Source organism: Taurulus bubalis (assembly GCF_910589615.1).
Source record: "Taurulus bubalis genome assembly, chromosome: 1".
Lineage (NCBI taxonomy): Eukaryota > Metazoa > Chordata > Actinopteri > Perciformes > Cottidae > Taurulus > Taurulus bubalis.
Genome location: NC_136589.1, coordinates 40355048 through 40368642, shown reverse-complemented (window position 1 = coordinate 40368642; position 13595 = coordinate 40355048).

Genomic DNA, 13595 nt, shown 5'->3' with positions numbered 1-13595 from the left:
GATGTATCCGGTCATTTTTCAAAATAAAATAATCAATAATGATAGTCAATGATCTTTTTCCCATTCATTCTTTCTGTGCGGCCCAGCCCGTACCAGAAATCAGAAATCAGAATCATAAACCGTTTATTTGCCAGGAATGTTTACACAAACGAGGAATTTTTCTAGGCGGAAGGTGCATACATTAGACATGAGACGTTAGACGAGACAAACAACAATCAACAATCAACGACAAGGGTGAGAGGGGGTCAGCTACGACCTTTCTAGCTCGCTTCAGAGTCCTGGAAGCGAACAAGTCCTGGAGGGACGGCAAATTGCAGCCAATCACCCTCTCCGCAGAGCGGATGATGCGCTGCAGCCTGGCCTTGTCCTTGGCAGTGGATGCAGCGTGCCAGACGGAGATGAAAGAGCAGAGGATGGACTCAACGATGTCAGTGTAGAATTTTTCACCATCATTTTCTTTGGCAGGTTGAATTTCTTCAGCTGCCTCAGGAAGAACATCCTCTGCTGTCCAATGAGAGTGGTGTCATCCGCGAACTTCAGGAGCTTGACGGACTGGTGACTGGAGGTGCAGCTGTTGGTGTACAGGGAGAAGAGCAGAGGGGAAAGAACGCAGCCTTGGGGGGAACCGGTGCTGATGGTCCGAGAGCCTGAGATGTGCTTCCCCAGCTTCACGTGCTGCTTCCTGTCAGTCAGGAAGTCTGTGATCCACCTGCAGGTGGAGTCGGGCACGTGCAGCTGGGAGAGCTTGTCCTGCAGCAGAGACGGGATGATGGTGTTGAAGGCAGAGCTGAAATCCACGAACAGGATCCTGGCGTAGGTTCCTGGGGAGTCCAGATGCTGGAGGATGTGGTGGAGGGCCATGTTGACAGCATCGTCTACAGACCTGTTGGCCCTGTAGGCGAACTGCAGAGGGTCCATACATGGGTCAGTGAGGGTTTTTAAGGTGGGACAGGACCAGGCGCTCAAAGGACTTCATGACCACAGAGGTCAGGGCGACGGGCCTGTAGTCATTGAGTCCTGTGATCCTGGGTTTCTTGGGGACGGGGATGATGGTGGAGGCCTTGAAGCAGGCTGGAACGTGACATGTCTCCAGGGAGGTGTTGAAGATCTCAGTGAACACCGGAGACAGCTGATCAGCACATTGCTTCAGGGTGGAGGGGGAGACGGAGCCCCGGCCCGCGGAAGTCGTTCATGGCGTGGGGGGTTTTGGGCTTGTAGCTGGTGATCTGCCTGAGCCCTCTCCAGACAGAAGCAGAGTCACTTGCTGATAGCTGTTGTTGACTGCGTACAAGTCCTTGTCCCCACTCCTGAATGCCTGGTCCTTTTGCAGCCGTAGCTTCCTGAGCTCCGCTGTGAACCAGGGTTTGTCATTGTTATAACTCACCCTGGAGCTGGTTGGGACACAGCTGTCCTCACAGAAGCTGATGTAGGAAGTTACAGCCTCTGTGAACTCATCCAGACTGTTAGTAGCAGTCCTGAATACATCCCAGTCTGTACAGTCCAGGCACGCCCAAAGATCCTCCAGAGCCTCACTGGTCCACTTCTTGAATTTCCTCACCACAGGTTTGCAGAGCTTTAATTTCTGCCTGTATGAGGGAATTAGGTGAACTATGGCGTGGTCAGAGTTTCCCATAGCAGCACGTGGAACGGCGTGATAAGCCCCACTGATTGTGGTGTAGTAGTGGTCCAGAATGCTCTTCTCTCTAGTAGGGCATTAAATAAACTGTCTGTATTTAGGGAGTTCATGGCTGAGGTTACCTTTGTTAAAGTCCCCAAGGACAATAACTAAAGAGTCTGGGTAGGTCCGCTCCACACACCGTATCTGCTCGGCGAGTGTCCGCATGTAAACACCGACCAGGATGAATGAAGCGAACTCACGTGGAGAGTATAGGGTTTGCAGTGGAGAATCAGGGATTCCAGGTCCGGCGAATAGTGATGTAGAATCACTGCTACGTCATTACCCCAGCCGTTGTTGGAGTAGAAACAGATTGCTCCACCCTTCATCTTGCCGGAGAGCTCTGTGTCGCGGTCCGCTCTGAACAGCTGGAAGCCAACCAGCTGGAGCGTGAAGTCCGGTATCGATCCACTGAGCCAGGTCTCCGTGAAGCACAGAACGGAGGAAGAAGAAAAGTCTCTGTCTCTCCCCACAAGAAGCTGGAGTTTGTCCAGTTTGTTGTACAATGAGCGGACGTTGGAGAGAAATATTCCCGGCAGCGCTGTACGAGATCCCCGTTTACGGAGACGGACGAGCACGCCGGTGCGTTTCCCTCTCCGACGCCGTTTCACTGCGTGAGCCAAGGTGAGCACACCTTTCACAAGAATGTCCAGTAATTCCACAGAAGTTAAAAAAAGTTGGAATTAAGTCCGCTGGAGTTGATCCCCTGAGGTTCATGAGCTCATCTGTGGTGAAAGAGCTCCGGGAATCGCAGCAGAAAACAGTATTTAAGACAAAAACAACACAAAACAGAGAGCACCGACCCACCGAGGCAGCCACCTTCGGTGCCATCTTGGAACAAGGAATCACACGGACCGCTGGTTGGGGACCGCTGCTCTACTGTGTACTGCACTCTCTAAAAATGTGGTTGAAGCGGCTTTTTTCATGGCAAGACTGTCCGTTGGCATGTAGATAAGTTCTGTCAAAGCATGCTTTTCGGCCCACATTTGAGCAACTTGCAGAAAAAAAGTTGCTGAAGAGAAAAATGAATAATAAAAGAAAAAGTGTGGCAGAGTGATGTTGCTTGTTCATTAGTGCTGATGTCATTTAAACGCTTGGCTGTCATGGGAAAATACGTCCACCACAAATTGACACTTGTCCCAAATTGGTAACCCCTAGAGAAATATTTAGTGTGAGAGCAAGGTCGATGTTGGTGCTGGGGGAATCATTAGTGTCATCCTGGGCATGCAGTCTGGGTGCACGGAATAACCTTTCAGAAATATCCCACAGCATCTCACCATTTCTTCACCCAGTTTGGAGGCAAGAGAAATGTCCAAGTAATGTGCAGGAGCTATTTACTAATAATATAAGTTGTTTTTGTTCACAAGTGGTATTGTTTATTTATAGTTGTTTACGTAGGCTTTAGTTTGGTAATTGGGTAATACATGAATAATGTATTTGCAAATGGGTCCATCGCGATAGGTTTCCTCTGCTGGTTTGTGTGTTCACACAGAGAGCAGCACGACTGAGGAGGAGCCGACAGCTACAGTTAAATGTCCCCTCTGGGCAGATTTGGCTCTGTTGAAATGAGGGGTTTAGAAAGCATTCCCATCTCTGCAGGATATATATAGCATGTGTAAAGAAAATGTTGACGCGAGTAAACCGTTTTCCCCAGACCAAACCTGGTAGCAATATTAGTCACATTTAGTTGTTGATTTTTACAACAAGAACAGCCATGTAAATGCAAATTAGTTCCTATAACCTAGTGGTTTAATCCTGTTTTATTTCATGTCGAGACATCATTTGTTTAACAATTTTGTTTTAATAATTTTCTTGGCATGCGCTCATCTCATTTTTGCTTCGGTTATGTGTTTTTTTTTTAACTTTGTGCACAGTGTTGGGATGTGTGTTGCAGTATTTTTTATTTATTTTTATTTCTAGAACAGAATAAAACCAAATCTACCATATTGCTGCTATTTTTATGTTTTTGAAGTGTATTGAGCAATGTATGTACAATATGTGTATATTATATGTAGGGAATTGTATATTCCTGCAGCTTTTAATAACAAAAAAAAATACCATATACAGAAGGAACAGGAAGTGTGTGAGGTCCCTCACCTGCTGATTGCTAATTGGGAGGTCAGAGTTTGGGTCGTCGCGCTGACACATCGGTCCTTTGACAAACAATTTTTCATGAAGTGATGGAGGGAAATACCGATCATGACATTACAAATACCCTCGTGCGTTGAGAGAAAATTGAATTGGATTCAGATGAAGCTAAAAATTGTCCTCTTTGACCACATTATAAAAGTTGTATTATATAATTCACTAGAATGAAAAGTGTGAATACTGACTTTGTCATTAACAACTCAATGTTTGGACATTTTTAAGGAATAACTCAAAATGACTCTCCGCCGCATGAACGGTTCCTGCTAGTATGATATTCTTACGTATTGTGCAAGATCTAATATCATTAATGTTTCGTTGTTCTGGGCACTCGATCGCTGATTCATCTCATCCAGAGGGATTTAACTGGTTTTATGTTTGTTTTTCCGATTTTGACTCTTTGCTCACAATCACCTGTTCGGTGCTGTTTGGATGGAAAAGCGGAAAGAGAGATCTCTGGGGATTCACCTGGGAAGGAAAACAACCTGACTTTGCCTGTGGGCTTTGTATGCATAGTCATGGTCTGGCTGAATACACACCAACACAATAAAGCGGCTTGTTCCATAAACCGCCGTTGCAGTGCATCCTTGTGCAACTACCCTGCTGCAATTTGACGGTCTTCTGCTCCAGTTAGGGAGTTCTGACCTAAGTTGTCATGACTAGACGCTCCTTGAGGCTTTCACGGAAATTCTAAATGATCTGAATGGAAAACTCCGTATGATGGAGAAACTCTGTGGACTCTGCAATTGCTAAACCATCCAGTATAAACATTGACTTTCTCTCTCACACACACATTGCATCAAAGTAGCTTTCTTTAGAAAAAATACATGTTTTCCCCCAGTGTAAGTCTGTTGTTGCAAGAAATCATTTAGTTCACTCACGCTGCCTCCCTTGGAGTTAACTGACAGCTGAGAAGAGAACTCATTTGCTTTTGGACACACAGACATCATATATATGCCTCCTCTGATCCATAAAATAAACAGTGAAACAACCAGAACAGATGACAGAGGTGTGGGCGGACATTATTTCATTCAGCAGGAATACCAGCCGTCTGACACTTCCAAAGCCCAGATGACTCATGTAAATGTTTTTAACACCATGTAAGAAACTCCTCTCAGCACGCATCGCTGATTAAAGGGAATACATTGGAAAGAAAACACCTGCGGTCACAATGTGATCTGACCCATATTCATTTCGACATAATTTGAACGTTTATTCAGACGCAGCTGCAGTCGGAGACGGGCGCTCCTTTCATCAAGAGGAGTCCTTCGGTTCCCTAATTTACTTATATTTATGGTTTTGTTTTGCTTAGTTTTGTTTTGTGCGGCTTGGCTTTGTTTTGCATGGTTTTATGTTAGTTAGTTCATTTAGTTGTTTTGAATTGTGAATCTGTTTTTAATTGTTTCATTTGTTTTAACCTTTTAGCTCTTTCGTGGTTTTGAGCTAGTATTAAAGGTGCAGTACGACAAGCCCAGTGCGACAAGCCCTGACAAGGCCCTGATTGGGTTAAAATTATACTTTGTACTGCACCTTTAATACTAGCTCAAAACCACTAAACCCCTTACAGTTTATAAGGATGCATGTGGCAGTGGGCGGCTTAATGAGACCAAGGATCACCCCAAGAAGATGATAACATTTATTACAAGAAACGCTTGTAATAAATAATAGGGTATTAAAATACAGGAAGTCCATCACATCAAAAAGGTTAAAACCAATAAAACAGGTATATATCTAATATACTTAGAGATACAGATTCACAATTAAACAGATCTGGGCCGGCCTGCTGGTTGCAAAGCCACGAAACTGACATCAACACTGGCGACGGCAGACAGTGAACATGTCTTTATTTTAAGGAGTTAGCTACTCCCTTTAGGATGTATAGCAGTCTGCACACTTGTATTACCTTTGTGTGTATTTACTATACAACTGTTTTTATTTTTTATGTTCAGATGATTTCAGATGCTACATCCATGTTCTGCTACTTGATTTGCTCGACTCAGTTTATGTACTGAGGATGGTTGCTAAGTTATATTTATAGATCCAGGGCATCGCATGATCTATGCTTTGCATACATGTATGTAAGCAGGTTGATTAAGTTCAAGACTAATAACTCTCAATTCTCATTTCATTTATCAAATGTTCTGTAATCCACAAGTTGTGAAGCACCCCTGTAAAAATACTAAACATTTTTAAATGATCAACACAGTCGTAAGAAACAGTTTTGATCCGATTCCTTTTGAAGCGAACCCTAAAAACTCAACTCTGGTCTGGTTCCTGTCTTGACTTTGGAAACCCGCATTAAATTTCAAGATAATTTAATCACCACTTTTTTTTGTGTGACGATAATAAGATCTGTGATTCCTGGAGAAAAAAGTGGCACGTCAGCAGTGATAAGAAGTCGCATTAATTCTTGGGTGAAAACGAACTAAGCCTTCAGAAAAAGAGTGTCACCTAAATGACAAAAGCAAATAAAGAAACTAAACGACAAACATGTCACCACAAACTCCATTCCACAGGACATCATTTCCGGTAAACTGTACTGAGCAGTATACAACTTTTGTAAGAACTCACTAATTCAAATAAAATATGTAAATGAAATTAAACCTTGATTTGCTGCTCTGAGATCCCAGTGGGACTTAAATAGTTGTTGAAACTGATACCTACTTCCTTTATTATTACAATTATTTGAGTTTTAATCAAATACTTAATAAAAAACGGTTTGTGTTGGAACAGACTTCATGCTTCATGCTCTAATCTCAGTTTCAGCAGCAGTTTCTAGAAGATAATCCCATGGAGGAGACGAGTTCAGATAGCTGATCAAATACACAGATAGCTGATCAACTCTGAAATACTTAATGTGACTCTGCTGTTTTTGTATATGTTTCAAAGCTCCAGAAACTAAGAAAGAGAACGTTAAAGGGAATGACTGAGGAAAACAATACATTCTGGGAGATAACGGTTTAAATGAAAGATGAAAAGGAGTCGCAGAGTGAGAAGACGAAGGGAAGGGCTGACCGAAGGCACGGAGGTGGGAGGGCAGTGTGAGGAGGAGGAGGAGGAGGAGGAGGATGTGGTTTCAGAGGCTCAGACACAAAGTTGGAAATGCATCTATACGTCTGTCTGCTGATAGAAGCATCACAGCTCCGTCCTCTCTGACTGAAGTCCTGCTATCAGCCGGCTGCAGCCGGATGTGGGCGAAAGGAAAGCTGTGAATAGTGAGAGGGAGATATGGCCAAGAATGGAAAATACACACAGAAATAAACAACTTTAAAGTCATTATGCAGATTGCTGTTTTAAAAGCATCTCTGGAATCTGGAATCATCATTACGGATTTTTTCAGAATAATTGTATGATTGGCTGAAGTGGAAAAATTGGTTTAACCTTTGCACTGATCCACTGAGACACACAAAGTGACCTGAATAACTGAGCAACGATTGCACAAAAACTTTTCCAATCTTTTAGAGACAAGCATCCTGCTCCAAATCTCGTCAAGGTCCACAAATTGTGTCACTCGTCCATCTTGATATTTAACGGTGCAAACAGACCTATTGACCCCCTCAGACTCCGTCCACGGTGGGCTGGTAGCTGCCGGAGGCCGAGTTGAAGAGAGCGGAGGTTATCATGAACCTACTGGATTTGGTCTGATTTCACTGGAATCGGACCTGTTGACACAGATGACGAGCAATAACAATACCGTAAAAGTCGGGTTATAAGCCGCTACTACCTTCGGTGTTTGTCCCCGCAGTAGCCAGCTAGCGCTGCTGCTAGCTCCCTGCTGCTACTGCTACTGCCCGCATCCCTGCTGCCCGAGTCTGGCGTCGAGCCGGGGCTGGTCCCTCTCGCTACCTTGAGCTGGCAGGGGGCTAGCGGGGACCTAGCAGCAGCGCTAGCTGGATACAGCAGGGAGCTAGCGGGGACCTAGCAGCAGCGCTAGCTGGATACAGCAGGGAGCTAGCGGGGACCTAGCAGCAGCGCTAGCTGGATACAGCAGGGAGCTAGCGGGGACAACCACCGAAGGTAGTAGCAACTTATAACCCGACTTTTACGGTAACTATATAGAAATAGCCAATCCTCTCGCTGACTGTTTAGTTGACTAATAAAGGACATATAGAGGCATGAGTATTAAATGAGACTGTTTCAAAGTTGTTTCAATAAATTTAACTGAGTAGGATAACAGGGAGTGGTACAGATTCTGCTTTAATGTTTACAGTGGAGGACAGTAAAACGTGTGCGGGTGTAGAGAAGAACAAACATGGAAAGCAAAGTTTGAGGGAAAAGTGAGTGAATGAAGAAGACGGTAAACGGCACTCAAATTTAAATAATTGTATATCACTTTCTGCTTTGCAGCCGTCTCTCCATCACTCTCTCCATTTAGTATATTTCTCAAATGTGTGCACATTTGCTTTTAAGTTTTTACAACATCTCACCTTTCATCTTTTTCTTCTGGCATTTTCTTCTTCTTTGTTTTGTTTTTATGTTGTTTTACTCCAGTGGTGTACAGTGTAATCAGATAATCAGTTTAACTTAATTACTGTCTTTCCCTTCAGAGTGTTGATGAAATGATTCAATTAAAGGACATTGGATGAATCTCACAGCTGGCTTGTTCTTACATCATTGAAAACTTCTCAAGGCCACAGAGCCGAAATAATCATATGATAATAATTTGTGTTGGGTCTCATCTCTGTTAACGAAACCGGTGGATTTGCTGTCATTTCCTCTGTGTGAAAATTAAGTCTGAGCATACAAAGATGCTGTGAGACTCAGACCCTTTCTGGAAAGCACCAACGAGGGCGAACATAATCTTATTTGAACAGTCTGGGGACGAATCACAACACCGCCGCGACATCCTGTGGCATCTCGTTTACGCTTGACCTGCGCTGACTCGGGTCAATGGGCGAGATTGTTTTGTGGTCACAGGGAGAAGAAAATAAAAACAGAGTTTTGGAAAACTTGAGAAGTGTCAGAGACACTAATTGGTTTTGCTGCCTGAGGTGGAAAACAGAATGACCTGGATGCACAGCAGTCTACCCCAGCTCTGTCCAAACATAACAATCTGCCTCATTAATATTATATTACGTTTTAATCTGTACAAAAAACTATGTTTTTCTTTCAGTCTTTTCGTTAAAACAATCTACCCAACTCCTGGCTCTTCATATTAAAGAAAGATATGAAAGTGGCTCTTTTTTAAAATCTTAAATGAATCGGCATACTTCCCAAGATATAGAACTATTCCTCATCACTGTCTTTATGTTTGACTAATTCTCACTCCTACACCTCTAAAATGTCCATATGTGGCTTTGTTATATATATTTTTTACCATAACTGTTTTGTCACATTTATTTTCAAGACTAAACTCTTCAATCCAACCGCAGTAGAAACCATCATGCAGAAATATTCAACTGCTAAGAACAAAATGTGCGTGAAGAGAAAATGTTAAAGCATGCGCTCCTGATTACCGGAGGTATTTTGAGTCCATATTTCATTGGAGTCTCAAGGTCACTTTGCCCCACAGGCTGTTAACTTGTGTTCCTCAGAGGGCAGCTTGCTGTTCCTCTCCATCAGTCATGTTTGGGACGATGACATCGGGGACTAGAGTCACTGACACTGACGAGTGAAGAGGGACGGGACAGAAGCTGTGGCCTGAAGCTGGTCGTAAAGGTCAGGAGACAAAATGTAGCCCAAAGCTGGGAAGGTTTTGAGTCTTGAGAAAGTCACAGAATGACTTTTTAAACTAGCTGCACTTGAATTGTTCAATAACCTTCTAAGTCCGAGTACTTTTTGTACTTCTCTCAGATCTGTTACCGAACAAAAATTTAAAACAAAAACGTGTAACTCTCACCCTGGCTCCTTCAACACAAACGCTATTATATACATCGAAGGAATCTGATGAATACTCTTCTTTTGGTCGAAAATGTGTGGAATTTTACATGCACGTACGCACATTCTATATTCAAATCTCAAATATTCAAATCTCAAATATTCAAAACTCAAATATTCAAATGTCAAATATTCAAAACTCAAATCAAAACCCACCTCTTCAGAACTGCTTTTAATGTGTGATTGTGGGCTCTATGTTCTTTTAGTTTTTATTTGTTTTTCATTCCATCCATCCATCCATTATCAGCCGCTTATCCGGGGTCGGGTCGCGGTGGCAGCAGGTTCAGCAGGCCGACCCAGGCTTCCCTCTCACCCGCAACACTTTCCAGCTCATTTTGGGGGACCCCGAGGCGTTCCAAGGCCAGCCGGGAGATATAATCCCTCCAGCGTGTCCTCGGTCTTCCCCGGGGTCTCCTACCAGTTGGACGTGCCTGGAAAACCTCTAATGGGAGGCGTCCAGGAGGCATCCTGACTAGATGGCCGAACCACCTCAGCTGACTCCTTTCGACACGAAGGAGCAGCGGCTCGACTCCAAGCTCCCTCCTGATGTCCGAGCTCCTTACCCTATCTCTAAGGCTGAGCCCGGCCACCCTACGGAGGAAGCTCATTTCGGCCGCTTGTATCCGAGACCTCGTTCTTTCGGTCACGACCCAGAGTTCGTGACCATAGGTGAGGGTTGGAACGTAGACCGACCAGTAAATGGAGAGCTTTGCCTTCCGGCTCAGCTCCCTCTTCACCAGGACGGACCGGTGCAGCGCCTGTTTTGCTGCTGCAGCCGCACCGACCCGCCTGCCGATCTCCCGCTCCACCTTGCCCTCACTCGTGAACAAGACCCCGAGATACTTGAACTCCTTCGCCAGGTGCTCTGGTACCAGGTACACTTATGAGCCGCCTTATGCTCGAACATGGTGTTCGTTATGGACAAACTGTGGCTAGCACAGAAGTCTAACAACAAAACACTGTTCGGGTTCAGATCGGGCAAGCCGTTCCTCCCAATCACGCCCCGCCAGGTTTCTTTGTCATTGCCCACGTGAGCGTTCAAGTCCCCCAGGAGAACTATGGAGTCGGCAGGTGACGCCCTTTCCAGGACCCCTCCCACCGACTCCAAGAAGGCCGGATACTCTGAAATGCTGTTCGGTGCATAAGCACAAACAACAGTCAGAGCTTTACTCCCCGCAACCCGTAGGCGCAGGGAGGCGACCCTCTCGTTCTCCGGGGAAAACTCCAACACAGCGGCGCTCAGCCGGGGACTCGTGAGTTAATTTAACATAATTTAAACACTTGTTTAGCGCTCTTAAATCCAAGCTCTACCTCTGGTCAAAAGGAAGGTTGAGACAATCTAGTTACCAAGTTATGAAGATGAGTTTAGAGAGTGAACACTCACATTTATATGCCTTCTTCTCCTGACCTCTCCTTTCACAAGACAGATTGAGAAGGCAAACGCATGTGTAGCTCCACCTTCTTGAAAACAAAATGAACTTTTTCCTCTATTTATTATACTGATGCACCTAACTACTTCACGTGACTAACTTGCTGTATGATGATGGAAAAAAAGAGATGGAGACAAGCCAACTTATTCTTAAGAAAGAGAGGATGAAGGGTTCTGGGTTGTGAGAAGAAGAGCTGTTTGAAGAAGGTGGTGGAGGATGACGAGGTCTGAAGAGAAGAAGAGTGAAGGCTCATGAGCAGCAGGAAATCAGAATGCTGTTTATTCAACTCATTGTTAATGACTTCTGCTGAAGATTGACAACTTTGACTAAATGTTTCCATTAATGACTCTCGCCAAAGACTTTCAGCGACGTTTACTATCGACTTCAAAAGGATTTACTACTTTACAGTCTTTAATGTCCACATCAAAAATTACTGTATTCTATGTAAAAGTGCACATTAAATCAAAGTGTATGCATTAAACAAGTCCTTCCTTTAATTAATAAACGTGTGTCGGTCCGTGCCATCAAAGAAGACACAAGGTCATTATTGGCTATAAAGATTTACAGACCATACAAGTGACTTGTAAAAGTAAAAAAAAAATGATGGAATGAGAGTTGGGGACCTTCAAAATGGAGTCATCTGCCTTTATGGTCTATCTATTCTTACATAGTAGATGTCCGGATTAGCATGTGTTAATTGGCAGCTGTCACAGGACAACATGCTCCACAGTGATTTGCTTTCTTTCCTATGTGAGTATAGCAGAAAAGACACCCGGGATGCTTTAAATCTGTCAAACTGCCAGTGTATATTTTACAAATATCGGTATTGGTGCTCATACCAACATGCACTCTATCAAAGTCTGATGCAGCTTTCCCACCATCTTCTGTTTGACCCATGTAGATACAGTATATATTAGTAGTGTGGCATTAGATATTAGTATTTATAGACACACTGCCTCTCTGCACTAACTTCATGAAGGATCATGGTATCTATAACCGTTATAACCGTAATTAAGATATCAAAGAATAGATGTCTATTTCTGGATTACTACTTAAACATGGTCAATACTACAGAATTAACGACTATTATCCAATTATCAATGGGACAGATTTTTGGGGGGTTCAATCATGTGACCAACATCCAAAATAACATGCATGGTGAGCATTGGCTGAATATTTAAATTACAAAACACAAACCAGGATAATTGTCACACTATATGGACAATGATCAGCAACCTTACGCTTCAATGTATATGACATTCAGTTAACACACATGTTTAATACACACTAAAAACATCAATAATAGAATAGAAAAGTAAATATTCTTCCATGTAACTGACCAAAATGTTAAACATAAGGTTATTATCACTAACTTTAACTACTGATCAAATTATTATTCTGAATCTCACGGTATTAATAATATAGGGGTCTTACCACCGATGGCCACTAGATGGCAGTGTAGCCACACGGTGGGCCGGCTCTCAGATTGATATTCACACAGATCGTCCCCTTGTGAAAGAGCAACAGCCAATGTGGAGACTCCCACACTTAACCAAGTGAGTTTGGGTGTTTGCCAAATTCATGTTCTACAAACCGGTTTCTTACAAACTTCTTTTCAAATGCAAAAGTTTGCTAATTTCTTCACCCTCTATGTCCATCCTGACCCACTCCTCTAATGAGGGATCCAGGTGTGAATAATTCCAATCAAAACATTGTAATATATTAAAAAAGAAAAATGCTATCCCTGCACTGGTTTCTCACTGCCTTGGCAATTTATTTAAGATCACTGCTACAATGTTCCACTTGAGCGAGTTGCTTTGCATACGAGCATCGACTCAGACACCTGGAGTTAAATGTAGAGATGTGTCTGCAGCAGAGAGAGATTCATAACAACATGAAGGCAGGCAGAGGGCGAGCCGGGGGAAAGTTGAGCTCTGTGTTACGGAGAAGCTCCTGAAGACTGTTCCTCCCCGCTTGGTGCTTTAATGACAGGCAGCAAACTCCTTCAGCAGGAAAAACACATCACTGACACACACACACACACACACACACACACACACACACACACACACACACACACACACACACGCACAATGATGTAAGCTACTTATATTATATAATGACAGTTTAGTTTGATGACTATTGTCAGCTTGCCTGTTTTTTTAAACAGTACAAAGAAAGTTCACATTCACAGCGCTGCTCCTCTTCCTGGAATGAAGCACAGCTTGATAAGCCCTCCCTCTTCCTCCTCTTCTCAAACACAGCAGCTGCACTCTGTCCACACATGTCCTCGCTCCCTCCCCTTCAGATCTACAGTTTTAGAGATGGGTGTAACCATCATGGTGGTGGATCGATAGAGCTGACAGGCCCCGTTCACTGAACCATCACATGTAGTTCAGATCAGAAGTCAAAGCAGAGTCGCTTCTCAGGAAGTGAAACTCAGACAGTCGTTGCTACTGAGAGGTGAA